This window comes from Vulpes vulpes, chromosome 15 (genome assembly GCF_048418805.1).
Source record: "Vulpes vulpes isolate BD-2025 chromosome 15, VulVul3, whole genome shotgun sequence".
In the NCBI taxonomy this organism is placed as follows: domain Eukaryota; kingdom Metazoa; phylum Chordata; class Mammalia; order Carnivora; family Canidae; genus Vulpes; species Vulpes vulpes.
The window spans coordinates 101081102-101108669 of NC_132794.1; the positions used below are offsets into that span (position 1 = coordinate 101081102).

The 27568-nt window shown below is 37.7% G+C and overlaps 1 protein-coding gene across 9 annotated transcripts in view; it reads left to right on the top strand.

The window, feature by feature from the left end:
- Positions 1-27568, top strand: part of VTI1A (vesicle transport through interaction with t-SNAREs 1A) — a 357804-nt gene that overhangs the window by 172319 nt on the left and 157917 nt on the right. The window lies entirely within an intron of this gene.

The window sequence follows — 27568 nt, forward strand, 5'->3', positions numbered from 1 at the left end:
CATATGAATACAAGCATATGCTATATCCACTGGTATAGCAGTGCCTGCACATTTACATACAGAGATACATCTTATTGCTTTCCTGTATATTTTCCTTATTTTGCAGGTAGGGCATTATATTGATTTTTTTTATTTTTTTAATTAATTTATTTTTTTAAAGTTTTTATTTATTTATTCATGAGAGACACACAGAGAGAGAGAGAGAGGCAGAGACACAGGCAGAGGGAGAAGCATGCAGGGAGCCTCACATGGGACTCGATACCGGGTCTCCAGGATCATGCCCTAGGCTGAAGGCAGCGCTAAACTGCTGTGCCACCCAGGCTGCCCAATTGATTATTTTTTAAATTATCTGTGTCCATTGGTTATATTAGCTCCAAATTCCATTTCAAGAGGATAAGGAGGCATGGGAAAAAATATTTGTTATAAAAAGGTTTGATGGGAATGAAAGCTGCTTTTCTAGGTCTTCAGCATCTTCCAGAGCATATTGTAGGTCATGAGGAGTTATAGGACTTACATAATAATAGTACAAAGACTATTAACTAACATTTATTGAGTGCTTCCTATGTGCCAGGCACTAAGCCAAGCCCTGTAAATAAATTCTCTGCTTCTGTCTGACTAGAAGCCTATGAGGCAACCTCTGAATTCTCCATTTTACAACTGAGGACTGCTGACTGTCCTCTTTCAAGCATCTTGGAAAACTTGTAGTTCCCATAATATCTTTTCACCCCATGTCAGCATGTGACTACAAAATAGGACCCCACACTACCTGCTGAGAAAGGACACTCGATCTTCAAACACTATAAGGAGACAGGAGGCAAAGCACAAGAGTGGGGACAATACCACAGGATATTTGAGCAGCCAGAAAGGAAGTCAGAGAAGAGATTAGTGGAAAATAGTAGTGAGGAAAAAGACACTATCCCAGAAAGTAATATTTCCCCATCCAGAGAACACTGGGATTGTAAATGTGTCACTGAGAGAGTGCCTGACTCTAGCCAAACACTAGTACATGTCTTTCCCATTTTACCCCTGTTCCTGGGCCTCCCAATTTCCCCATGATTTCTTGGGTGTAAAAGTGTACAACTAGCCATTCAATCAATTAATTTATTTGAGTAGCATTATCAAGATGGTTCTAGGCCAAAATAAAAACCAGAATGTCAGGGTCCACCCTAGAGTATACCATTAATTAGCAAAAGAGGAAAAGAAAAGGAAAAAAAAAGACTACAGTCAAACAATATTTGAAAAAAAAAAGTCTCTTTCGGGCTTCCTTAGTTAGTGGTATAGATACCTTTTTCCAGAGTCATGGGGATTTCTTCCCTTTTACTTGCAAGTATTTTTGCAAGACTGGCTACTTGAAAATTAGTGTTGTACTCATGCTTTTATTACTCAGTCTTTATTTTTTCTCCATTTTCATTTCATAAGAAATATGCTCCGGAGGCTTATGCATTTGGAATCGACTTTGTGCAGGAGTGCAACATTTTCCTTGCCTGTGGCAAGACCACATTGGTTCAAGGCTGAGGAACTAGGCTGGTCCTATAGAGATCCTGTGGATGCCTCCTCTCTTTTGAGATACTGATTGTCCATTTTTGGGTTGGTGTTTCTAGCAGCAGTGTGTGGTGCCCCAGAGGCACCTTCTCATATGGTGTTGACTACACCACAATGAGCTATTTAATTCTTGCTTTGGATTGTGCCTCAAGTTTTAAGTCACCTCACCTTTAAGTACAGATGGTTTCTTTCTCCAAAGTTTATCAATAGCATACCATTCCCTCCCAATAACTAAACACACACACACACACACACACACACACACACACCAATGCACAAATTTCATGTTTTCTCCCTTTTAAAACCAAAATGTGGGATCCCTGAGTGGCTCAGCAGTATAGCGCCTGCTTTCAGCCCAGGGTGTAATCCTGGAGACGCGGGATTGAGTCCCGCGTCGGGCTCCCTGCATGGAGCCTGTTCCTCTCTCTGCCTGTGTCTCTGCCTCTCTCTCCCTCTGTGTGTCTCTCATGAATAAATAAATAAAATCTTTAAAAAATTTTTCCATGTAATTATCTTTTTTGACTCTCAATCTTCCACCTTCTTTTCCTTGTGGTTCACTTGCTTATGACTGTTTTATATACCTACCATTTCTAAAAGGCATTTAGGCATTCTTACACTAGTCTGTCTGCTTTTCATTAAGTTTGTCATCCATTTACTATGCATGCCCCTTGCCTCCCCCCACAGTCTGCCTGCTTGTTTCTCTGAAGGGTGGACCCTAGATGGAGTGGTCAAAGTTTGCTATGTGGCTTCCTTGTCCTTTGAGATAGGCAAGCAGAGAAGCCTCAGAGAATGAAGCTGTCCCCTGGGGACATTTGGCAATATCTGGAGACATTTTTGGTCATCACAACTCGGGAAGAGGGGCTGATACTGGCACCTAGTCATTAGAGACCAGGAATGCTGCTGAACATCCTGCAGTGCATGGGACAGACCCAGACCCTCCCCTCCAGCAAAGAATTATCCAGCCCATCACTTCTTGGCCTTTTGGCTAAGATCAAATGAAGAATGATCCAGCCCTAAATGTCAATAGGTGCCAAGGTGGAAAACCCTGGGCTAGAAGCTCAATTCTGTGCCAGAGAGAATTGGAAGAGAAGTCTGAAAGTATTTAGGCCTCGATTCTGAACCATTCTGAATGCCAGCTTATGCCTTGGATTTTGCTTGGTAAGCATATAAAGCATTCTGAGCAGGTGGAGTCTGGTGGTTTAGGGAGATTAAGCAATCAAGAGGTATGGCTGATTGGAGACAACAGGGACAATTCAGGAAGGAGACATGAGTCTGGGTGAGAGGTTACAATGCAGCAACGAAAAAGAAGAAACAAATTTGAGAGATACATTCAAGATAGATTTGAAAAGATCTGGTGCCGGGTTCCATGTGGGAAACAAAAGGAAGGAAGATTCCAAATGAATTGATAGGTGTCGGTCCTGGAAGACCCCCTGGATTTGCCTGCCAATAGCTAAGAGAAAGAGGCACATAGCGAGAAGACAGGATTTTTGTTTTATGCCCGTTGAATGTAAGGAGCTGTTGAGACAACCAGGCTGAAGTGTCTAGCATGTAACAGGAAATAGGAAGGCATAGAAGTGAGGGTGATATTTTAAAGCTATGGAAGAGAATGAGAGTCTCAAAGATATTTTGGAGAATGTGGGGAAGAAATACAAAGTAAAAACTCAAATTGCCAACACTTATAGGCACCTGCAAGAGAGAAAGATCCAGGAGAAGTGCTTTGCTCCCAATCGGCAGGCTGCATAGATTCACCTATGGGTGGATAGCTATCAGAGTCCAGGCCAGCTCTATGTAGTAGTGTCCTGTAGACCAAGGAGAGCTCTTTGTAGTAGTGTCCTGTAGACCAAGAATCTTGAGTTAACCAGCTGGTGCATTTCTTTTTTTGTTTGTTTGTTTTCAGTATCAGGACTTTGTGAAGGGATGCACAATTACAACTAATGTTACTTAATATTGTTATTTGTACCTGTTGTAATTGGTCAACAATTTTTTCTGCCATTAGTATGTTGAGGTGGGTGCAGAGTCCCATCTTTTCAAACAAATTTGAAGGGAAGGGACTGTGTCTTTTGTTCTTTGTCATACTACCACAGGGCACAGTAGATATAAATCAAATGCTATAGAACAATTCTTTTCTCCCCAAATAAAGGGAAAACAACCAACCATAACAAAACAAACCAACGAAAATCAGGTCATTCTGATTTACTGTCATGGATATGCTATTTGGGGTGGGTCAGAAACCAGAGGAAACATTTCAAATCTCTTATTTATCAGAAGACTAGTCTATTCTTCCAGAACCTAGAGACCTCTGTGACCACCACATCTCAGAATAGCCTTAACCAAACAAATATGTTTAATTTGACTTAAATAATGAACTGCAAGTCTTTTTGAGTGGTTCCAATAGCAACATTAGGAATTGTTTATACCTAACTTCTATTTGGTTTTGTTTTCTTTTTCTAAAAGCAAAACAGTCTGGGGACTCACAAGACTTTATAGGTGCCATCTATTTTGGAATGCTGTTTACTTTTATGATGTTTATTCTTCACCCACTGAAGGGTGTGAACATTATGGGTTTCACTGCATGGCTACCTAACACTATTTTTACATTATACTTTATATATAGTGTCTTTTTTGTGTGTGTGTGCTTCCTTTAAGGTTCCCTTGTTGCATGTCAGCAGGGAATCACAATCAGAAGTGCTTTGTAAAAGTTTCTCTTTCTCTTTAGCATTTAAGTCTTAAGGAAAGAGGAAATTAAAAAGTAATGTAAAAGTATAAATAATTGCATCTTTATTTCTTTGCTGTACATTACATAAAGGTAGATAATATAATTGCCCTAAAAGACCTAAGAGAATAAACTTAAATCCGAATGTGAGGATTAAGGAGTAAAATGGTAATACTAAAAAATTGCCTTGCATGCAGTTGCTTTTCGGTCCTATAAAAATGGTTTACTTGGCACATGGGCTTTCGAATTAATCAGATATGCAAGCATGTAGGCGGGGTGGGGGGGGACCCCTTATAGTTTCTACATATGTGAATCAAAGATGGGATTTGTTTGAATTACCCTTTAGCCTCCATTGTTAAAATCAGAATTAAGTTCTTTGTTTAGTGAAGCATTAATAGCAATCTTTGAGATTGCCAAGAAGGGCTGGTTGCTGGCAGAGAGTTCTCAGTGTATTATGCTGTTTACCTAAGGGTTATATTCAAGAAGCTCTCTGAACAGCTGGGCTGATTATTGAAAATGCCTCATAGTAACTTCCAGCCTAGGCTGATCGATATCGGTGCAAAGCTTTACATGGGAGGGAGCTATTTAAACATTGAGAGCCCCGGGGATAAAAGAGAATGAAAAAATAATGCTGGACAAATATGCTGAAATGTTCAAAAGAAGAGAGAAGTATCTTGTCTTGCTATAGGGAAAAAATTCCTAAACAAACAAACCAGAAAATTTTTAAGTTTATCTTACAATGGCATCCTAAAAATTTCTTTTACCTTGTGGCAACACCCTAAATATTTAGTTATTTTATCTTACCATGCCTTCCTAAATATTTTACGGGAGGAGGAAAGACTAATCAAAAATACCAAAGATCAATTTTGTTTTCATTATTTTGAAATATAAGTTGTTATGTAAAATTCCATAAAATACTTTCCAGTGATACTGTAGGGAAATATTTAACTTTGTTGTAGGTAGATTGGTGGTAAACCTTTCTTTTTCTCAGGATCTTTGGAAAATTATAGCACCAATGTACTTCAACACCCAAATATAGGCAGAAAATACCAATTTCTTTAATATTTTCTACTACAGAGATCTAGTATAGAGATACTAGCATTTCCTTTTGTCTTAGTCCCAGCAAAACAAGCTTGCTTGTTTGTTTTCTAGTTCTATTTTTCAAATTTAATGCAATAAATAAATACTATACTAGATCTTACCTCCTGAGAGCATTCGGTGAAATTATGCCACCGAGGCAAAAGTGTCAGCTTATAAAAGGCTGTTCCTTTCTATGAAATGGGATAACAGAGAAATACTTCGAAAAAGAGAGGAGGAGGAACCACTCAATTTATCAAAGTGGAAACCTGTCTCCAGAAATCCTACATCTTGTTACCTCCAGGATTTCTTACTTCTACTCTGCACATAAGCAACAGACAGGAAGTTCAGAAACACAAAGGCAATCAATATGAAAACTGTGAAAGTCTCTTAATTAATCAACTCACACAAACTCTCCAAGTAAGAGGATTTTACAAGCATTTCAATTAAGGCTTTCCCTTTCTATTACCAAATTTCATTGACAATTAAAAATGCATAATCAAAGTTGACATGATTATAAAAAGCAAAAGATTATTTAAGTACTGAGCTTTTGGACTTAGAGACTTTGATTTTCTGATGTTTATTCTTTTGATGAGTCACATAGACAATTGCTAATTGGATAGTTATTCTATAACAGTGGTGTTTTAAACATTTCAAAATGGGTAGATCTTTGAACATGTTTATATTTCCCTCCTCATATGAACATCATCATTTTGGCATACTCATACCTGGAAGTTACATGGCTGACTTGTTAATGAAATTTAATAAATATGCATATGCAGAGAACTTCCTTATTCACTGAAATGTTCAAGAGCTGACATTCTATGACATTTTTTGACTTAAGAGCTTGAAAACACTGAAGCCCTGGCAGCAATTCTGTTTACCTCTAAATTCATGTGGGAATATAAGAAACTTATTGACATTGAAAAAATATATACAGAATATGGGAATTTTTGTAAAAAGCAAAGGTTAGCTTAGTGTAATACTCTGCTTTTGCTATGAAAAAGAAAGGTTTATTTGAAATCCTCACCAACTCTCCACGTTAGGCTAAAATGTAACAAATTTCCAGACACTGCACATATTTCCAGTATGGTTTGTGCTAGCTTTCTGCTTTGAAGACTAAAACATAGACCAGGGGACAAAGTATCATTTCATGATTCCGTTCCTCACTTATGACAATGGAAAAGTAATTGAACTCCTTTGTGCAGCTTTTCTTCACCAGGAAATTAGGAATAATCATTGCCATCCACCTTCAGCTGGGGACTTTGAAGAGTAATAATCAAAGGGCCATTTGGAGTTAAAATAAAAAGATGAAATTATTTTTCTTTACCCAAAGAATTAAGTTCATAGAATATAAGAATATCTCTTAAACAGTTTTTATTTTTAAATGGCCATTTGAGAATTTATCATATTATAAACTATTTATTTTGTGCTTACATTGCATGTACACTACAGAGATGCTAAAAATGTCACATTAATGTATCTTTAAATAATGATATCTACCAATGCCATGAAAATATTATCTACCTATAAAGCATAAAGTCCTACTGTTTTAGGAATAAAACCAGTGAGCTTAAAAAAGAGAATAATCAGGGGATCCCTGGGCGGCTCAGTGGTTTAGCGCCTGCCTTTGGCCCAGGGTGTGGTCCTAGAGTCCTGGGATCCAGTCCCACATCGGGCTCCCTGCGTGGAGCCTGCTTCTCTCTCTGCCTGTGTCTCTGCCTCTCTCTCTCTCTCACTGTCTCTCATGAATAAATAAATAAAATCTTTTTAAAAAAAAGAGAGAGAGAATAATGAGAAACTTCCCCATTTATCCAGAATCATAGCAGTCTATAAACCTGACTAAAATTTTATTTTGCCCATAGCTTGCCCCATGCTCCCACCACCACCACCTCTGCTTTAGAATCAGTGGACCAGCTCTTTTGGGGATCAGCCCTTGTAGAGCCTGAGGTCAGTAGGGAGGATCTCAGCCCTCTAAGAAAACACGTGCACACACACTCATGCTTCTGTAGATAAATCTTTAAGTGGATCTAGTTCTACTTCGTAAGTGATTTGCTTGCCTTTATTAGTGCCCTGCATTAGGGCTACAATGTTGAGTCCCAAAAGAAAAATATAGCAAAAGCATTTTAATATTGGCCCATCAACAATTGAATTACTCAGTCATTGTTTTATTTAAAGACAATCAGTATTCCTTTGTGTATAAGAGAGTAGTAGCCCTGAGGGCAGTCTGAATGCAAAATACGATGCTCATTCCAGAAACAGATCTTGGTGTCATTCATTGTCTGGGCTCTGAAAGATGTTGATGAATGCTGTGGTTTAGCATCCAGATACTCAAGATGAAGGCAAACTCTTAGTTTCTAGCCGACGGTGGACAATCAGGCGTATAGTCTCATTGGCTGTTTTTGTATAACTTCAAAAGAATAGTAAGTACTGCTTTGTTGTCTTCTGACTATTACAGAGAAAGCAATAGGTTTTTTTTCAAGGTAATCATTCTGCAAGGAGGGGGAAGAAAACAGCAAAAGTCACGGATTTTTCTCCTGTTGGAAAAAGCAATATCTACACAGGCTCGTAGAGCTGTCAGTTGGGCACTTCAGGCTCTCTCTCTGATCATGCTGTTCGAAAGCCTTTGCAACTCTCCTTCCAGTCTTCCTGCAGGCTCTCATGATCCCATATGTCCCACATTACCTCCCTACTACCCCATCGCTCAAATACGCCATGCTTACTGCTGATAAGAAAAAAGCCATGATAGTCACTTTCCTTATTTTGCCTGATTTAGAAAGGTTGAGGACTCTCCCCAGGGCTCATGAGCTCAGCAACCGAGGGACTGGAAGGAACTTGCAGAGGTCATAGCAGGCAATCAAGTGATGATGTACATAACCATGTGGGCATAAGAAGGGACATGACCTAGCCATCTGGAGGATGTAAACATGGTCGGTCCTGGGCAGAAATTTCAGAAAGCAGTGGCCCAGCCTCCATACCAGAGCCCCACTTGCAGGAGCTCTCCCACAAATGGTCTTCTCTACTCCTCACCCTTAGTGTCCCTGTCCTTTCCAGATGCTCCTTCCCCATTTCCGTGATCCCTCTCCAGTGGGAGCCCTAGATTACCCAGACTTCAGGTTCTATTTGATGTGTTGCCCAAAGTGCTCACTTTTACAAACCACATTTGACCCATCCCTGTATCAATCCATTGTGTAAATCAGGTAGAGTTTTTCTTCTACAAGCCAACTCCCGCGCTTGCACCCCTTTGAACACAAACACACAACAAAGAGAAAGAAACCATGTTAGCCTTTGTGAATGACCAGAGCCAAGGTTCCACTGAGCAGAAATTGATAGCACCGTGGAAAGACAGAAATGTTTTCAAATAATCACAATCACTCTTGGAGCACCAAGTTAACATGTATTGCATTTAAAATGTAATAAATGCAGTATTTATAAACTTATATGTGCCTTGTGACTTTTGTGTCAGCAGGGTTTCTGTAGGCCTCTATTTATATCAAATAAACTTCAAATATTCCAGAACGTAGACCGCATCTGGCCTCATTTTTGAAGTGTCCCTCTAGGAACATTTCTAAAATACTAGATTGTTCCAATTTTTTTCCTAATGAGAAAAATCCATGTGTTCTGTGATTATTAATAATAATGGCTTCAAATAAATTATTGACTGGTTGCAATGGAATGTACGTTCAAGCAGCATGAGGAGCTCTTTGGAAAAGAACTCTGATTCCCACTGCAGAATGTCTAAATTGTTCCTCTGACCCATCTACTTCAATAGTTCCATCAGCTATCAGCCATCCCAAGCAGAGGTGCTCAAGGATCAACAAGGAAAAGATGAAGCAAATGTCAAGGATTTGTGGTTCAAGATTATAGTGACAGTTGATAAAAATTTTAAAGGAGTTGATGATCTGGATATTTTTTAATTTAGGAATTTTGGAGCTTTTTTATAAATTTCAACAGAATTCACTATAGTGGCTCATACACATACTCATAAATGTACTATCTATACATCTATTTCTGTATATCTATGTAGATAGATCCTATCTATATGGAGATAGAGATACCAAATAACTTACCATTTATAAGAAATCATACGGGTTGGGGGAGTGAATGATATTGAGATTTTCCCTGTCACAGGGGAGTTCCTTACAGTCTGGGAGGGGAGATAGGCATGAGCATGGTCAGTCATTGTTTGATAGATGTACAATTTGTGCACAGTACCAGACACTCTACTAGGCTCTGGGCATAGAACAAAATCCCAAGCCTTGGGATATGTGCCATAATAGTGGTACAGATAATGAATTGATCTGAGTCCAGTGGTAGGAGAAGCATTGCCAGCAAAGTTGATCGTGAAAGGCTTCTAGGCAGTGGTGACATTGGAACTGTATTTAAATGTATTTCCCCTATGCATAATTCTCTGAGCATGTTTTCTCTATTATATTACATTTTGAGACATTTAAGTCAGTGGTCACTTATAATGTTTTAAATATCTTGTGATTTTATAAGTAAATCTTTAAAACTCCAGCTTTACTGAAAATAGTCCAAGATCATTTACTATGATTTAAAGTATTCATAATGCAAGGTGATTATTACTCTTGAGACCATTGTACAAAGCCCTGAAGTGTGTTAGACATAGGCCAGAAACCTCTCTCCTTTGTTATATCTTATGAGTCTGTTAGGTTAAAAAAAAAAAAAAGTCTATCCTTTTTTGCTATTCCTGTTCTATCTTAGACACTTGAAAAATAGAATTTTATGTGCACAATCTAAAGGGAGTATCATTGAGGAATTCTCTTTCTGTATTGTGTATGCTACCAAAGACTTAGAAAATCAAGAGAAAAACAGACAAAAATGCTTTGCTTATTAGTGTACACATCTTCATTTTACTAAAGTTGCATAACTAACTAAATTAGGGCAGTGCTATAAACATTGTATCTCTGTTGACATTGAACACTGCATAGCTGAAAAGAAAGGGATGCATGTATTTTTTCCATTTGCTATTTCAATAGTCTAAATCGCAGTGGCAAATGAAAATACAATTGAATCTCAAGTGAATGGCCAGAAACACCGTATATTTTATGAAATATGGCAGCATAATGAATAGGAGGTAAAAAAAAATGTCCTAGCTTTCAAGTCCTGATGGTTTTGATGTGATTGAATCATAGTGCATTCTGTTTGATGTCTGGGCTTTGCTATTCAGATACACTGCAAAGTATGTGCATCACCCTCTCTGCAAAGTGCACCTGGCAACCCGGCACGGATGTAGTTTGTTTTCCCTGCACCTGCAAGAAACATATATATTCAGAGTCAAATTTAAGTAGGAGTATTTTAATTCTTCTAATTGTGATAGATTCCCCATATAAGGAAAGCTATCAGTCAGGTACAAAAGAAACTGCTTAGGATTTGAAGGAATTTGACAATTTTGTTGTAGTTCCTAGCCTGGCAGGTGGTAATAATGCCTATGCCAGCACTGTCAAAATATGAAAATTAAAGTGACGATGGGTTTTAATGAAATCCATTTGACAAATATAATTAAGGTGTTTTAATATGAAGTCCTGTAATAAAGACTACCGGTGGACTCCCTGAGGTCCTGACTAATTGTGTAGATTGCTTTTAAGCTTTGAATAGTTTTATTGGATAATGAACTGTTAAGAAGTGTTAGATCTTTCTTAAGCAGAATTTGGTTTGAAAAAGAAGAGGAGAGACAGGCCTGAGGTGTGGCATTTTAAACATAATTAGAAGAGAGATTTAAGTTAACATCTTTGATCTTGCTGTCAGTTTTTGATTAGAGCTGTAAATGCTTTAATCAAGTGTAGTGTAGTCATTACATTTCTAACTGTTTTTTAAACTGCGAAATTACTGAGACATTGACATCAATTTTAACACATTCTGAAAATTTGCAGCAGAATTGGGTTTCTCTATTGAGTCTTTGCATTAGAATATCTGATGATACTGACTTACCAACCTTAAACACAATAGCAAAATTACTCTGTGGTGAGAACTAGTTTGATTTCAGGAGTAGTTAGACATAACAACACAACAGTGCAATTACTTGATATTTATTTTTGCTTTCTAGGAATGTGCTTGCAAGTTGAAAGCACTCATCATATGAAACTATCTCATTAAAATGTATAGATGAGTAATAACCTCAAACTGTTCAGCCAAAGATTTTAATTTTTTGTGTGTTGTTTGCAAGAGGATTTTATAATATTAAATGTTCTTAACTTTAACATTTAAAGAACCAGTGTTCACCTAACATCTCACTGTGATCATCCAATGGCATGCTTGGGTTTTTATTCCTGTGCCTGTTGGGTGTGTAATAAGCACAAAGTAAATATTTGTTAAATGAATGAGTAATCAGTTCACAATAGCTGAGTATGTAACCTACTTGAATTATTTTGTCAAAATTAAATAAAATCTGAATAAGTGAAGTATAAGGTAAAGGTACATTTCCTGTCCCCTCTGCCACCTGTCTTGACCCAGTTACTCATTATAGGGTATAAATGGATGTATATTTGGTATTTCTGGCTAGTTTTAGATAGCATCACTAAAATGATGAGTTAGACCAGTGCTGTGTGGGATTCTCCTTGGTGGAAATCTGCCTCCCTAGCATTTCATCCACGATTGCAGAAGTGATAGGGCTATTTTAAGGAGCCATGCCCCAGGGCCATTCATTGACTCTAATAAGAAAGAGTCCACACTGATTACATGGTCTTGAACTTTCTGCTTGTATATTATGTGTTACATAGGATATGAAATGAAGAATTAAGAAGTCTGGATTCTAATCCAAGCTCTGCCTGAGAAAGCATTTAGAAAAATTGCTTTTCTCCAGGTCAACTAATCCAACCCCCAATAAATAACTTCTAAATCTCTGTGGACTCTAGGATTCTGTTGATCAGTGTCTAGCTCTCTAAATGAGTCTCTACCACCTTTATCCTTTTAGCCTTTCTAACTTTTAATGTTCTCTACTTTTTACTTTTCTTTGAACTCCTACTTTGTTTCTCTTGACTTCCCACCATTCATCTATTTAGCCATCCATCCATCCATCCATCCATCCATCCATCCATCCAGGAAGTATATACTAAGCATCTATTATGTTCCAGGCATTATGTAGAAAAAAACACCAATGCTTCTTGGTTACCTGATGCCAGAGAGAGAGTGGAGTAGATGCCTGAAATAGAGGGTAGGAGAACATACTGTCTTTTTCTCATCCACTTTGATTTATGTGCCACTGGGTAATATATATATATGTGTTTATAAGTAGGGGTAACTGGACCAGATGGCTTTCAATATTTTACCTGCAAATACTGCTAGAAATAAAACCTTTCTTTTAGATTAACCAACTTACCCAAACAATTATTTTCAACATTTATTGTTTACAGTTACTTTCCTATAAGTATTCTATTTGTTCTGAATCTGAAGCTACAGTGAAAAAAAAAATAGGAATCAGCATTTCCACAGGTCCTTACCTTTGTCTTCTAAGATTTGGAAAGAATTATGTTGCACAGTATAACATCAGTTACAGTTAGGTGGTCAGTAGACACTAATTTTTTTTAAATTATGTCAAAACATATCCACATCATTGTGAGGTAGATAATTATGGTGGATTGGGGGAATCCTGGGGTGGAAGTTGTGAAATGTGGATTCTTGGAGACATGCAAAGACAATGAACAAATTAATTGATATAGCACATTTGGCACATTCATCTGTTTAGCACTTGTATGTGCAATGTCTTATGCTTTACTCTAGGGGTGGTGATTCTCCTATCATTCTACCCCACAGAAGCATGAGCTGCTGCTTACTGGGGGCATGCTTTATTTTTCTTTCTATCTTCACAATGCCTGCCACATAATTGGCTCTCAATAATGTTTATTGAACTGAAGTCTCATCCTACCTCAGGTGTCAAATTTGTCTCCATGGGCAAATTGTTTCATCTTTCTGGGAGAGTTCAAGATTTCTAAGAAAAAATGGATGGGGCATCCATGGACATATGAAAGTGATATACAGACTTTCCCTTTCCCACCGTGGGCATATTGTAAACTACTTCACTCTCTATCCTACTCTCAAATGAAATAAAGATTCTCCAATGTGACCATGGCAATTTTCACTTTTGGAGTATTTTTCAGTGCTTTGAGATTGTGATAAAAGACCTGTAGAGTGGGGAGGGAATGTTTAGGTGTGATTCCCTTCTGAATCCATAGATACAATCAGAGACAGTCTGCTTATAAAATCATCAACACACCATTTCCCACTGTATTAGGTGTTCTTTTGAAGTCTCTCATACCAAGCTCTGACCTCATTTATCAAGATGTATCCACATTTTCTGAATGGGAGATTTTGGCAAACATAAGGCAGCCCCAACATCCAAAATATTTTCGAATGTTACTTTCCATTTAACACTTAAAGGCATCCATAAGGTAAAGTATGATATGTATACTATATGGTATTAGCTGGCATTTCATTAAAATTGTCAAGACTAAAAATGGGTTTTCCTCAGAAGTTACATGTAGATTCTTTTATTGCTAATGCAGAATATTTAAGATCTCACATAGGAACTTTTTGTAAAATAATTCCAATATTACACATTGTCTCTCTTTTTTAAAGGGAACAATGAGCTAATCTCTGTAGAAATTACACATCTGGATTAACATGGAGCTCCTTAGGGAAAAGTAAAAAGATTTTCCACCTTCATGGGAATCAGGGTGTAAGAGTAAAAATACGAGAAATGAAAATCAGCTCAAACCATATCATTCTCATTCCATCTTGCTCTCACTAAGGGAAGAAAGTTAATGGTTTGTGCCAACTCCTACCTCTGTGAAACTAGAGAATTTTTGAAACTTGTCGAAAGATGCTATTTATTATATTTAGTGGCAGTCCTAGGACATGGCATGCTTCTTTGTTACTGAGGGCTTCATCGTCAGGTTTCTGAGAACAGTTCTGGCACCAGACTCAATGCACCAGACTCTAAAATGAGCATCATCCACTATAAACACCTTAAATCCTCTTTAGGGTAACCAACATTGAAGTTCATGAAAACATTGCAGACAGTTCAAAAAGAGATGCATTTTCCTATGGTACTGAAGAATCAAGAATAATTTTGAATTCATGCTGCCTTATTCTGTCTCACTTTTTAAAGATTTGTTGTTGTTATTCTTTTAGTAGGAGCCTTAAACATTCTCTCTACTCAGCAGTCCTTTTTTCCCTCTTTCTTTCTTTTTTTTTTTCCCCAGGATTTTGAGCTTCTAACTTTGTAATACATTTTTTTTAAAGATGGCATTTGCTTTCAAACAAGAGTTTAGTAGCAGATAAAAATCTCTAATTAACAATTCTTCAGCCTGGGTGAAATGTGTAATGGATCGGAGTTTGTCAGTGGATATAATATTATACCTATTAAATACTATGTTTAATCATCTATTAAGACTTTGAGACTTATGGTTTTACTTGCTGTATAACACACATTTTATTTGTATTTAGATGTTTGGGTGTGTGGGTTTTTTTTTTTTTTTTTAAGGCTTCAGTCACTTTTCCTGCACCTGAAGAGGAGAATGGGATTTGCCAGTGATAAATGGGGAAGTTGACTAGCTAACTAATAAAGATTTGTCTTAATCAAGTATGATTTGTCAGAACAGGAGCGCACTGGGGTCAGGGCGCGCGCAATGAATTATACAGCATTCACAGGAGGAAAGGACCCGGCAAGAGACCTCATAAATATGCTGCCATTCCCCACTGCTAATTCGTATTCAAAGAGTGCTCTGCACAGCCATTTTTAGGTTGCTGAGCTGTTCACCAGCTTCCGGAGCTTTCTGTTTGTGTGGAAAAGAAAAGAAGTTTCATTATGCTTAGGCATCATCTGGGTTCTCAAGGTATATCAGTCCCCAAAACTGGATTGATAGGGATAATCTGAAGTGTGGCTTATTACATGACATCATGTATAATATTTATTTAGTGCCTACTATGGGCTCTGCAACATGCTCTACACAGAGGAGGGAGGAAGATATACAAGATACAATCTCTGCTAGAAGAGGTTTTAGATGCTCTTATAATCCTCTTCAAATATTGTCTCTGTAAATTCAAATATGGCTACAAAAGGAAAAGCCATCTGCCATCACATTAAATATGTCCTCCCAGTGAAGATTTCCAAAACTGAACATAGCCCTCCTGAAGTTTGGCTTACACTAAATAGATAGAAGATATTTTCTTGGGTTTCCGCTAAGCTTGACTTTCTAACCCATGTTTCTTCTCTTCATACTGAACATAATTTTAAGTACTGCTCTGTGGCTGAAGCAACATTCAAGGCCAGTTAGTCTGTTGTGCTCAGCTATATTTGGGATGAAGTCCTCCTTAGCGCTAGAAGGTCGACATAGGAGAGCAGCTCTGACTTCAGAGTTTCTTTTATGCTTAAGTTTTCAGATGAGATTATAATCATACAAAATAGTTTGTAGTATCTCAGTGTCTAAATTGAGTAGAAAAGACATTGGCATCCTCTTTTGGCGACTTTAGTAGTTAATAATCCGTTTCTTTTTGATGAAATAGATGTCTATATTAAATAACAATAGGAGTTGGGGTATCTGGGTGGCTTAGTCGGTTAAGCATCTACCTTCTGCTCAGGTCACAATCCCAGGGTCCTGGGATTGACCCCTGCATCGGCTCCTTGCTCTCCCAGGAATTCTCCCTCTGCCACCTGCCACTAGGCCTCCTTGTGCTCTCTCACTCTCTCTCTCTCTAATAAATAAATAAAATCTTTAAAAAATAAATACAATAATAGTAGTAACAATAATAATCTTTAAAATTGTTTGAAAGCAGATTTATATCAAAAATAAATAAATAAATAAATAAATAAATAAATAAATAAATGGACTTTGGACTTCCACTTCCAAGAATGGTTCCTCCAAGAAAGAAAAGAGAGTTGGGAAGGTCTAGTTTCTCCATTCCTGCTTTATTACAGGAAAATTTTTAGCAATAGGGCTATTACTCAAATTTTTCCTAAAACCTCCTTCGAACCCTGGCCTCAGCCAGGAATGGAAAAGGAGCACAGTTCTTTGCTTTTTCACTATTGAGAAATTGCTACAACTCCCAGAAGGACATTTACCATGGAGTGTAGTAGAATGTGGATAATTGTATACTGATGGATATTTATTTGGTTCAGGTAGAAAAAAAAACCCACCAACTCTGTGAATCAAAGCTGATATGAAGGGGCTTGGAAGTATGGTTGAGCTGGTGCTTACTTAGTGCAGTGTCTGAATTTGAGTTAGACAATGCTCAGTGAAATCAAAGCCTACCACCCTCATAAGTAACACTGTAATGATATTCACAAGGCAGTGCAGGTAGACTGGTGGTGGAAACAGACCAGAGAGATAGTTCAGTCCTCAGAAATGCATGTTCTTTACATCAGCAGTCACTGTTGTCTCAGTGCGTATGCAGTCACTGCACGTCTCACCAAGAACAAAATGCACACGGTCCTGGAGAGGAGCTGGAAACCCTGAAGTGGCGGGGGAAAGAAAGAGCTGGAAAAAGAAGCCAGCTGGGAACTATACCATATGTGAGGTTCTTGAGCCTTAGAAAACCCATCTTGCTTTTTTTCCTTTCAAGTAGGAGTCATTTTTAATTTTTTTCATTTGTCCTTATATTCTCATCCTTGTAATTGATTTATGACATTCAGGAAGCCATAAAATGTCTAGCTTCCCTTTTTGTTCTGTTTGTCCAAAGTGTTGCTCCATATTGTGAGGCCATAATGCCTGTGATGTTGGCCTTTTATGGGGTGGTGAAAGCACATGTATGCCAGTGGCCACAACCATCAACTTAGGGATCAATCAGACATGGTTTTTGTGGTTTAGTTTGGTTTGGTTTGTTTTTTTCCAAGTCTAGTTTCAAAAGGGTTAATTCTTATTAAGCAGTTGCTGGATGTGCAGACATGAGTTTTGAATGCTGATTTGAACCTTGGGCAAATTATGTAACCTCTCTGAGCTTCAGATTCCTTGTCTGTAGAAGGGGTTAATAATAATCTACTTCATATGGTGGTTGTGAAGATTAAATGCAGTATCTGTCAGGTGCTTAGCACAGTGTCTGGCATATAACGAAGCAGTCAATAAATAGTAGCCCAAAATAAAAAACTTTCCCTAGAGGGAAACATTCATTGCAGTATTTTACACACAGCCTGTAAGCAATAAACTTTTGTTGGGTATATATTGAATGAATGAAGTCATTTTTCATCACCAAGGGTTTAAACCTGCATGCCTTTTTCCCCCCAAAAAAATCCTATCTCAACTTGTTAATACTCTTACACGGAAGTTTGGTAAAGGACTCAATTTTAGTGGTTCCCTAACAGAGCCTATTGAGATATAATTTAAAAATCTACTTAGAATTATGCTAATAAGTTCAATATACAGCCTTGCCGATGAAGCCTAATAAATTCTCTATTGTATTTAAAAACAATAGTGGCTTTGTTTTATTCCATATTTTAGAAACTCCCAGTGTCACAGTGCTTGCTAAGAAAGGCAAACAATAGTAAAACTATTTTTTAAGGAGTTTTACTAAAAGAAGTCTCTAAGTGCATGCTTCGTTATATACTATCCTTCTAAGGTCAAACTGATATTTCAGTTTGCAAAATTGAATGATTCTCAACTGTTCTTCACCTGACATTGACCAGCAGTTACCATCTGATGAGTTAGATTATCCAAATCCATATTTATTTAGCCTTTTCTTTAATGTCAGAAGGATAGCATAAATATTAGGGAATCTTTAGCTCCCTCATATATCTTTTATTTTTTTAGGAAGACTAACTTAAGCTCAGTTTGGATCTTTTATCAGCTATACATCTCAAGTTGAGAAATAATACTAAGGTCACATTACCTTAAAACTCTGCTAGAATATACTATAAAACCATCCATCCTCTTTTTGTTCACTGATTACCTTATCTTGAGTTTCATTAATTTCTATCTCTCTAAATATCAGCATCTAAAGTGCAGGGCCTTTCTGCTTTGGAGTTATTCAGGAATAAAATGTATCTATCTTTTTGGCTGCTTCATGATATAGTAAAAATTCTCCCCCTTAGGTTTTAGAGTCATCTATAGATTGCTCTGGATTACTTCCGTGTGTTTGTATATGTTTCAGTTAAACTTTATTTACAAAAACGGGCCATGAGCTAGATTGGCTGAAGGGCCCTTGCAGATTTCTACTCTAGAATCGTTGTTCTCAAAGCATAGCTCTAGGGAACCAGCAGCATCTGGGGACTTGTTGGAAAGCAACTTCTTGGGCCCCACTCCAGACCTACTGAATTAGAAACTATGGGTGTGGGGTCTAGGAATTTGTGTGTTAACAATATGGCTTAGATGTGTTTATGATTGATCTCTGACCCACCTTCTTTCACACACACACAAAAAGAGTCTTACCATAAAAGATCAGGCAAGTATACCAAGAGCAGAAAAAATTAACTCAAGGGAGAAGATAGAAGCCAAGAATTAAAGGGAAGATTTGGGTAGGGGTGGAGAGCAAGAGGAGGAATTCATTCTATGAAGAAATCCTAGAGCAATGCTCTAACAATTAAGGGTTAAACTCACGCAGAGCTTCCTAGGATTCAGGCCAAATAAGAAAGTATGTTGGATTACATAGCTTATATTTTCCATAGTACAAAATGAATTATTTCCTGTACCGTTAAAAAAATTTAATCAGAAAGGAGAGGAAGTGTGGGGGTGGTCTTTAAAACAAACCAAGAAATGCAATGAATCCTATTCTTGAAATCAGCTTAACTAAAATAGCGTAGAAATATCCCTTGTTTCATAATTTCTTAAGTAAATCTCATGAGTATCAAAGACCCAAAGTTGAAGGGGTAAATTCTATATTGGAGCCAGATATGTAGCACTAGAGAATGTTGAAAAATAAGAGCTGCCTGTCCTTAACAAAGAGTTAAACGTGACTTCTAGAAATTTTTAATAATATATTTTGAACCCCATTTCCAAGGATTCTAATTTAGTCAGCCTAGAATGAGGTCTAAACACAACTCTGTTTATTAAAAGTTCCATAAACGTGTCTAGTCCAGAAACAGAGACACACACTACCAGATTGCCATTGACCATCCCCTTTAAATTATAGTCATCATCCTCAAGCTTTTGAAAGAAATAAATGGCAGAAAATTTAAGAATGAAAGCACTAGCTGAAAGCTGAAAAGTGGGTATTCTCTGTTGTCAATTGAAAAAATACCCCAATGCTATAGATCCAGGATAGCAAGTAGGTCTTATCCCCTGTGCCCACTCTGATCAATTGGAGTTGATTGCCTGGAGCGTTGCGAAGAGAGAGGTAGTTATAAGGCATGTTCAGGGGCAATGTGATTGATTAATATCTTCCAGGTGTTTGGTATCAAAGAGTGGCAGCCATATGGCATATGTTTGTTGACTTTGCTCTCAGGACTAGATATGTGGGTAGCAGAAATGACACTTTGTTGAAAATTAAAAGAAACTGATTTTATCCCTCTGAAGTTGTATTTCCAAACCTTAATCGTTTCTTTAATTTCTAAGCCTCTTTTAATGCCAGTCGTCTCACTTGCTTTGTTTTTCCCCATAAATTTCCAACATGGTTTCCAACCTGATATTTCTTGAATGTTGATCAGGGGGTTTTGATAAAAACTTTGTTTTTCTTAATGCTAAAATTCACCAGCATTAATGTTCAAGGCCTTGTCTCTGCCTGTACCTATTGTCCTGTGCTACTTCAGATTTAATAACTTTCTTTTTTCATTTATCTGATATATTCATGCTCTCTCCTCCTACTTTTAACCTATGTGTCTGCTTTCAGTGTGTTCAGAAGGGTCAAGATGTGAAGAAATATTGTACAAAATATAACATTTTAATTTATAAATCAATGAAAACATCGGTCCAGGCTTTTAAGTTAGGGTATAAATTAGATGTAAGATATATAAGAAGATAACTTTTTCCAGGTGAATTCTGAATATTTTCTGTGAATCAAAAATAACTGTGCAGCCTCCTACCTCATACCAGAAATTTAAAAAATTAAATCAAAGTGTATCAAAGACCTAAGTGTGAAAACCAAAACTATGAAATTCTTAGAAGAACACATACGGGTAAATCTTTATGGCCTGGATTTGGCAATGGATTCCTATATATGACACCAAAAGCACAAGCGACAACAACAACAAAAAATAGATAAATTGTACTTCAGTTAAGTTTAAAACTTTTGAACATCAAAAGACTATCAGAGTGAAAAGACACCTACATAATGAGAGAATGAATATATTTACACATCACATATCTGATAAGGGTCTAGTATCCAGAATATATAAAATGCTCTCATAACTTCCACAACCAAAAGACAAGCCAGCTTAAAAATGGACAGAGGATTTGAGTAGACTTTTCTCTAAAAAAGATCCACAAATGGCCAAGCACATGAAAAGACACTCAACATCATTAGTCATTAGGAAAGTACAAATCAAAACTACAATGAGATGTGAAGGCTATAAGTTTTAAAAATCAAATATAGTATGTGTGGCCAGGGAGAATTTGGAGCCCTCGTGCATTGCTAGTTTGAGGATGAAATGGTATAGCCACTGTGGAAAACAGTTTTGGGTCCCTCAAAAGGTTAAACAGAATTACCATATGGTCCAGCAATTCCTCTCCTAGGCATATACCCAGAACAGATAGTCATAGAAATGCTGTACATGAGTGTTCATAGCAGTGCTATTCACAGTAGCCAAAAGGTTGAAATATCCCAAATATCCGTCAGTGGATGATTGGGTTAAAAAAATGTGGTTTATCTGTACAATGGAGTAATAGTTAACCATGAAAATAAATGATACCTGCCACAACATGAATGAAACTTGGAATCATTAAGCTAAGTGAGAGAAGCCAGTTCATATTTCAAATTGGTGTGACTTAAGTAATTGTTAGTGTTTAATCTGAACATCAAAACTATGCTTGTCTATTATGTGTATATTTATATATTAACATGAATCTGCTGCCACATACCCGAATCAGGAGAGAAGTGATTCCGTCATTCAGGCCATCTTTCCCTTTTAGCTTCAATTCAAACTAAGGATAAAATTAAGACCAGGAAAAAAAAAAATATATCAAGAAAAGGAATGGCAGAGCCAAAAATTCTAGTATCTTTCATTCACATATGACGATTGAGCTTCTGTGATTTTATCTGCTCCTGAGTCCATTCCAGAACAGTGAGTGAAGTGTTCTCTTTCTGAACATAGGTCTGAAGCCAAGTAAATATGTTTTATTCCATAAATGTGTACTTGTGTGTGGGGGGGGGGCAGGGGGGATTGGAATGTCATCTCCCAATTACCTGCTTTTCACAGCAAGAATGAGCAATTTAAATATATTAAATTTTCCACCTCCGAGGTTCATTTGTTAAGAGTAACCAATTCACTTGCCAATGTGAATAGCGAGAAGAGAAAGGGTCAGTGGTATGGACATTTTACAATTCTATATGAGAATTGGCCCCTTATTTTTTTTAAAAAAAACAAGAATATAGTGAAGCCAAAAGGTTTGGATAATTATAATATACTTTTGCTGTTTGTATAATTCGCAAAGAATAGAAAGTTATTTCAGTCAAGACCATGAAATCACAGCACATTTCCCTGTTGAGTGCTATGGTTCTTTTTTTTTTTTTTAATTTTTTTTTATTTATTTATGATAGTCACAGAGAGAGAGAGAGAGAGGGGCAGAGACACAGGCAGAGGGAGAAGCAGGCTCCATGCACCGGGAGCCTGACGTGGGATCCAATCCCGGGTCTCCAGGATCGCGCCCTGGGGCAAAGGCAGGCGCCAAACCGCTGCGCCGCCCAGGGATCCCGAGTGCTATGGTTCTTATGTGGGAATGATGTTCAAGAAATGTAGAGACTATCTCCTGTCCCACTCTTGCCCAAGCTATTGGAAAGGCCTTTCTTGGGCACTGACATTTTAATTTTTTACTTTTTTTTTTTTTTTTAAATCCCAGGATCAGGGCAGCCCAGGTGGCTCAGCAGTTTAGTGCCGCCTTCAGCCAAGGGCATGATCCTGGAGACTTGGGATCGAGTCCCACGTCAGGCTCCCTGCACGGAGCCTGCTTCTCCCTCTGCCTGTGTCTCTACCTCTCTCTGTGTGTGTGTCTCTCATGAATAAATAAATAAAATCTTTTTTAAAAAAATCCCAGGATCATTAACATACAGTGTTATATTAGTTTCAAGGTATACAATGTAGTCATTCAACAATTCCAGGGCAGCCCGGGTGGCTCAGGGGCAGCCCGGGTGGCTCAGCGGTTTAGCGCCACCTTCGGTCCAGGGCATGATCCTGGAGACCCGGGATCAAGTCCCACGTCGGGCTCCTGCATGGAGCCTGCTTCTCCCTCTGCCTGTGTCTCTGCCTCCCTCTCTCTCTCTCTCTCTCTGTGTGTCTCTCATGGATAAATAAATAAAATCTTTAAAAAAGAAAAAAATTCCATATATCAGCCAGAGACACTGACAGTTTAAAAGTATACTAAAGTATTACAATTCCTTATCCCCCACGTTGTAATGCATTTTAGACTGGACATTTTAAATTTTATTATTTATTTATTTATTTATTTATTTATTTATTTATTTATTTAGTGCTGCAAAGATCAGTGACATAAGACTCAGGAGGCTTGGGTCACAGTTGCAGCTTTGTTGATAATTAGCGATCTGACCTGGATGATCTCCACCCCCAAATCCCTGTACCCTCGTTTGTTCATCTGTGCCGTTACTTTTAAGGCTCATACTTCTAAAAATCTGTATATCTATTACTATAAATTTATAGAAGGCAGCTGTATTTTCAAGCTCAGTGGCTCCCACAAACAAAAATTTTCTGCGCACCTGCATATATGTCAGGCATGGCCTCTGAAAATGCTGGAGAGACTAAGAGGAATAAGAAATGGCCTCATCTTTAGAGAAGGTTATAATCTAATGGGGAAGAAAGAATATATAAGCAAGGAGTCACAAACTCAGATTCCATAGCAGCAAAGTTGGAACATAAATGAGTGAAACAGGTCAGATGGGAAGGTGGCAAGCTCCATGGTACCCGGCTCTTCTACATGGGGTAGCCGTATCTCAGTCCCAGCCAGTTGACCATTTGGGAGTGGGGACTCAGTGTTGCCATGTATTCCAAATTTCAAAAGAAACTGGAAGGCCAGCTTTTTATATGAAATCTCCTGTTTAAAAAAAATGTTTTGTCGCCAACCAGTTCAGAAGTGCTTAAACAGTGTTCCCTAAAAGCAAAATATATTTGCTGGCCACACAAGCTCTGCAGTGTACCCAGTAGTGACTTCTGAATAAGCGGATAATTAGAATGTTATACATTCAGTGATAGAAGCATGTGTAGTTCACAAAGGGTATAGATAGTGATTAACTCTGCCCATAATGATTTCTAAAAAGGCTTTCTAATTACTTTCTAGTCACTTGTCATAGTTTACAGCACTTTTGGGGTTTTCTTTGAGTAATTCATTCAACCTAGAGATCTGGCTGATGCTGAACAGGTCTCTCTTGTCTGCTAAGTAAATACATGTTTGGCAAATTCCACAAGTGAGCCTTTGGAATGTGTTTTGACAATTTTGCCCATTCAGGTTTTCTGCTGCTTCATCTCCTGGCTTTTACATTCTTTATTGAATTGTGAAAAGGGTATGTCCTTCCTGCTGCTCTGGTCTTGTTTCATAGAATAGAACAGATTCATTCTCGTTTTTGAATGAAGCTGTAATTAACATGGCTCCTTTTGTTTAACAAGTTCAGTTTACCCAGTACCTGCTCATTCCAGAGCATCATTATTGGTGGCACAGCTTCATTGACTGATGTCTAAGGGCTCTGGGAATAGTGTTTGTTAATTATCTGCAGCAAACCAGGTAACTAAGGGGAGGTTCCGCTACTATGACTTCAATGAAAGTAGTGCTGATGATTTTTTAATTGCTTAATGATAGATTGGATCATCTTAAAGCAAAGTAGAAAATATACTCACCTGCTAAGGAGATAATCTTAAATCATAATTGCTAAGAAAGGAAAAGAGAAAGAAAGCTAGGCCATGTACATCTTTTGCTGTATGTCTATGAAGAAGTTTACCTTCAGTTTATATGAATGTATAGTTTTCTCTAATAATGTCATCATCCAAGTGCTTGTAAATATTTTATACTACATAGTAAATTCGAATGTCCTCAGAGGCCCAGCAGGCTACTGTATGAAGCAGTCCACTGTTAACAGACTTGGGCAATCTGGAGAGTGTATGACATGCTTAAAAGCATTCAAGTTCGAATTGTTTCATGTTTTCTTTTTCTTTCTTTCTTTCTTTCTTTCTTTCTTTCTTTCTTTCTTTCTTTCTTTCTTTCTTTCTTTCTTCTTTCTTTCTTTCTTTCTTTCTTTCTTCTTTCTTTCTTTTTCTTTTCTTTTCTTTCTTTCTTTCTTTCTTTCTTCTTTCTTTCTTTCTTTCTTTCTTCTTTCTTTCTTTTTCTTTTCTTTTCTTTCTTTTCTTTCTTTCTTTCTTTCTTTCCTTTCTTTCTTTCTTTCTTTCTTTCCTTTCTTTCGTTCCTTTCTTTCTTTCCTTTCTTTCTTTCTCATTGCCAGAGTGGGAGGTGTGCCCTGGGGATGGAAATACATCTGTGGGCCTGATTTGGGCCTTGTGCTTCAATTTGTTTACATGTTCTATAGAGAAAAAGAGGTGTTAAGATTCTACAGAATCATTGAGTTCTGATATTTCACAGCCACAAGGGGCACTGAAGAATACCCAGCCCAAGATGGTCATTTTGCCTTTAAGGAAACTGAGGCCCAGAGAAGGGAAGTGCTTTACCTAAATTAAAGCTCAAATGGCCACTTCTTTTATTTTCTTTTAAGGGAGTCCTAAATACAGGGGGATCTGGAACACTCTTCTAGAGATATTTGTCTTCTCTAGCATAATAACTATTAGCCACGTGTGATTACTAAGCACTGGAAATGTGACTAGTGCTAGAGAGGAACTGAATTTTAAATTTAATTTTAATATATAAATAGTTCCATGTGGCTAGTGGGTACCATCTTGAACAGAGAAGCTCAGGGATTACAGTTTTCATTGCTAATTTATCAGTGTGCTTCACATATAACTTCAAAACCAGTCAACAGTATACTCCTGTTTTCCTACTCTTCATCCTTTGTGCTCTGATTTTCATATATTTAATTCTATATATATTGTTATTTTTACTTTATTTGGATCTGAGTTCTGTAGATCCAGATTTCCATCCATTATCATTTCCCTTCAGCCTGAAGAATTTCCTTTAACACTTCTTGTAGTTCAGTTCTTCTGGATGATTCTCCCAGTTTTAAATTATCTATAATTATCTTTATTTAACCTTACTTTTTTTTCAAAGATTTTATTTATTTGAGATAGAGAGCGAGAGAGTGAGAGAAAGAGAGAGCATGAGCAGTGGGCACAAAGGGAGAAGGAGAAGCAGGATCCCCACTGAGTAGGGAACCCAGTGTGGGACTCGATTGACCCCGGGATCATGACCTGAGCCAAAGGCAGACACTTAACTGACTGCACCACTCAGGCACCCCTTAACCTTACTCTTAAAGGACATTCTCACTGATTACAGATGAGTAAGATGACTTTGCCCTACCCCCCTGCCTTCCCTCCCCCCCTCCCCCCCCCCCCCCCCCCCCCCCCCCGCCACTTTGGGATGTTGCTTCAGTATCTTCTTGCATTGTTTTCTGATGAAGATTCAACCCTCATACTTATCATTACTACATGTTGTTTTGTCCCCTCTGGCTGCTTATAAGATTTTTTATTTATCTTTAGTTTCTAGAAATTTGATGATGATGTGACAAGGTGTGGTTGTCTTTGTATTTATCTTGCTCAGAGATTGCTCAGCAAGATTTATCTTGCTTGAACTACTTTGATCTATGGATTGACTTTTTTAAAATAAAGTTTGAAAAGTTTTGACTGTTATTTCTTCTATCCTGTTGTTTGTCTCTGGGAATCTCATTTTCTGGGAATCTAATTATATGTGTTTAAGACCACTTGTTATTATCTTTTGTTATTGTTAATGCTCTGTCCTTTTTTTTTTTTTTCAGACTTCATTTCCTCCTTTAGATAATTTCTGTTAACCCATCTTCAAGTTCAAGGACTCTTTCTTGTGTAGTAAATGATACTCTCTTGGGTCCATCCAGAAAACTGGTTTCAGAAGCTGTATTTTTTCATTCTCGAATTTCATTTGGTTCCTTTTTATTTTTTTTTTAAGATTTTATTAATTTATTCATGGGAGACACAGAGAGAGAAAGAGAGGCAGAGACACAGGCAGAGGGAGAAGCAGACTCCATGTAGGGAGCCCAGCGTGGGACTCAATCCCTGGTGTCCAGGATCACACCCTGGGCTGCAGGCGGCGCTAAACCGCTGCACCACCAGGGCTGCCCTGGTTCCTTTTTAGAGTTTCCACTTCTTTCCTAAAAAACCCCTCTCTTCGCCTATTATGCTTACCTTTTCCAAGAAACTTTTTTTTTAAGATTTTATTTATTTATTCATGAGAGAGAGAGAGAGAAAGAGAAAGAGAGAGAGAGAGGCAGAGACAAGCAGAGGGAGCAGCAGGCTCCATGCAGGGAGCCTGAGGTGGGACTCGATGTGGGGTCTCCAAGATCACGCCCTGAGCTGAAGGCAGCGCTAAACCGCTGAGCCACCCAGGCTGCCCCCAAGAAATTTTTTAACACCAGTATGATACTTGTTTTCAAATCTTTATCTGCTAACTCTAATAAATAAGCCATCTGTTAGTCTACTTACATAGGCTGTGTTTTCACTTTTTTATTCTCCTTCCCCCTCTATTTTTTTTGCATGCCATGGAATGTGTGTAGTATTCTAGACACAGTGAAAAAGAACAGTAGTGTCTAAATTTATTTTTCTCTGAGAGCACTTTATCTTATATTTGATTAAGGGTGTGATCAGATTCGTTCCAAAATTAAGTGACTTGGCGTTAAGCTGAATCTCTAATTAGATTGGATTTATCTAAGATGAGTGCATCCTCAACCTGTGTCTTGGCTGCTTTTTTTTTTTTTTTTTAATATTATCAATACTTGATCTGGAGTGAATTGGTCTGTAGTTTTCCATAATTTGGGTTCATATTTGGGCTTAACTTTCCCAGTGTCTCAAAATATAAGCACCACAAGAATATGTAAGAATGTGTGATTTTTCTTTTTACTCACCAGCCCCTTCTCTACTGCCTCTTCCTTGGCAAATTTGGAGATTGAAGGAGAATTACCAGACCAAGCAATTTATTTTTATGTTTATAGCTCATCCAG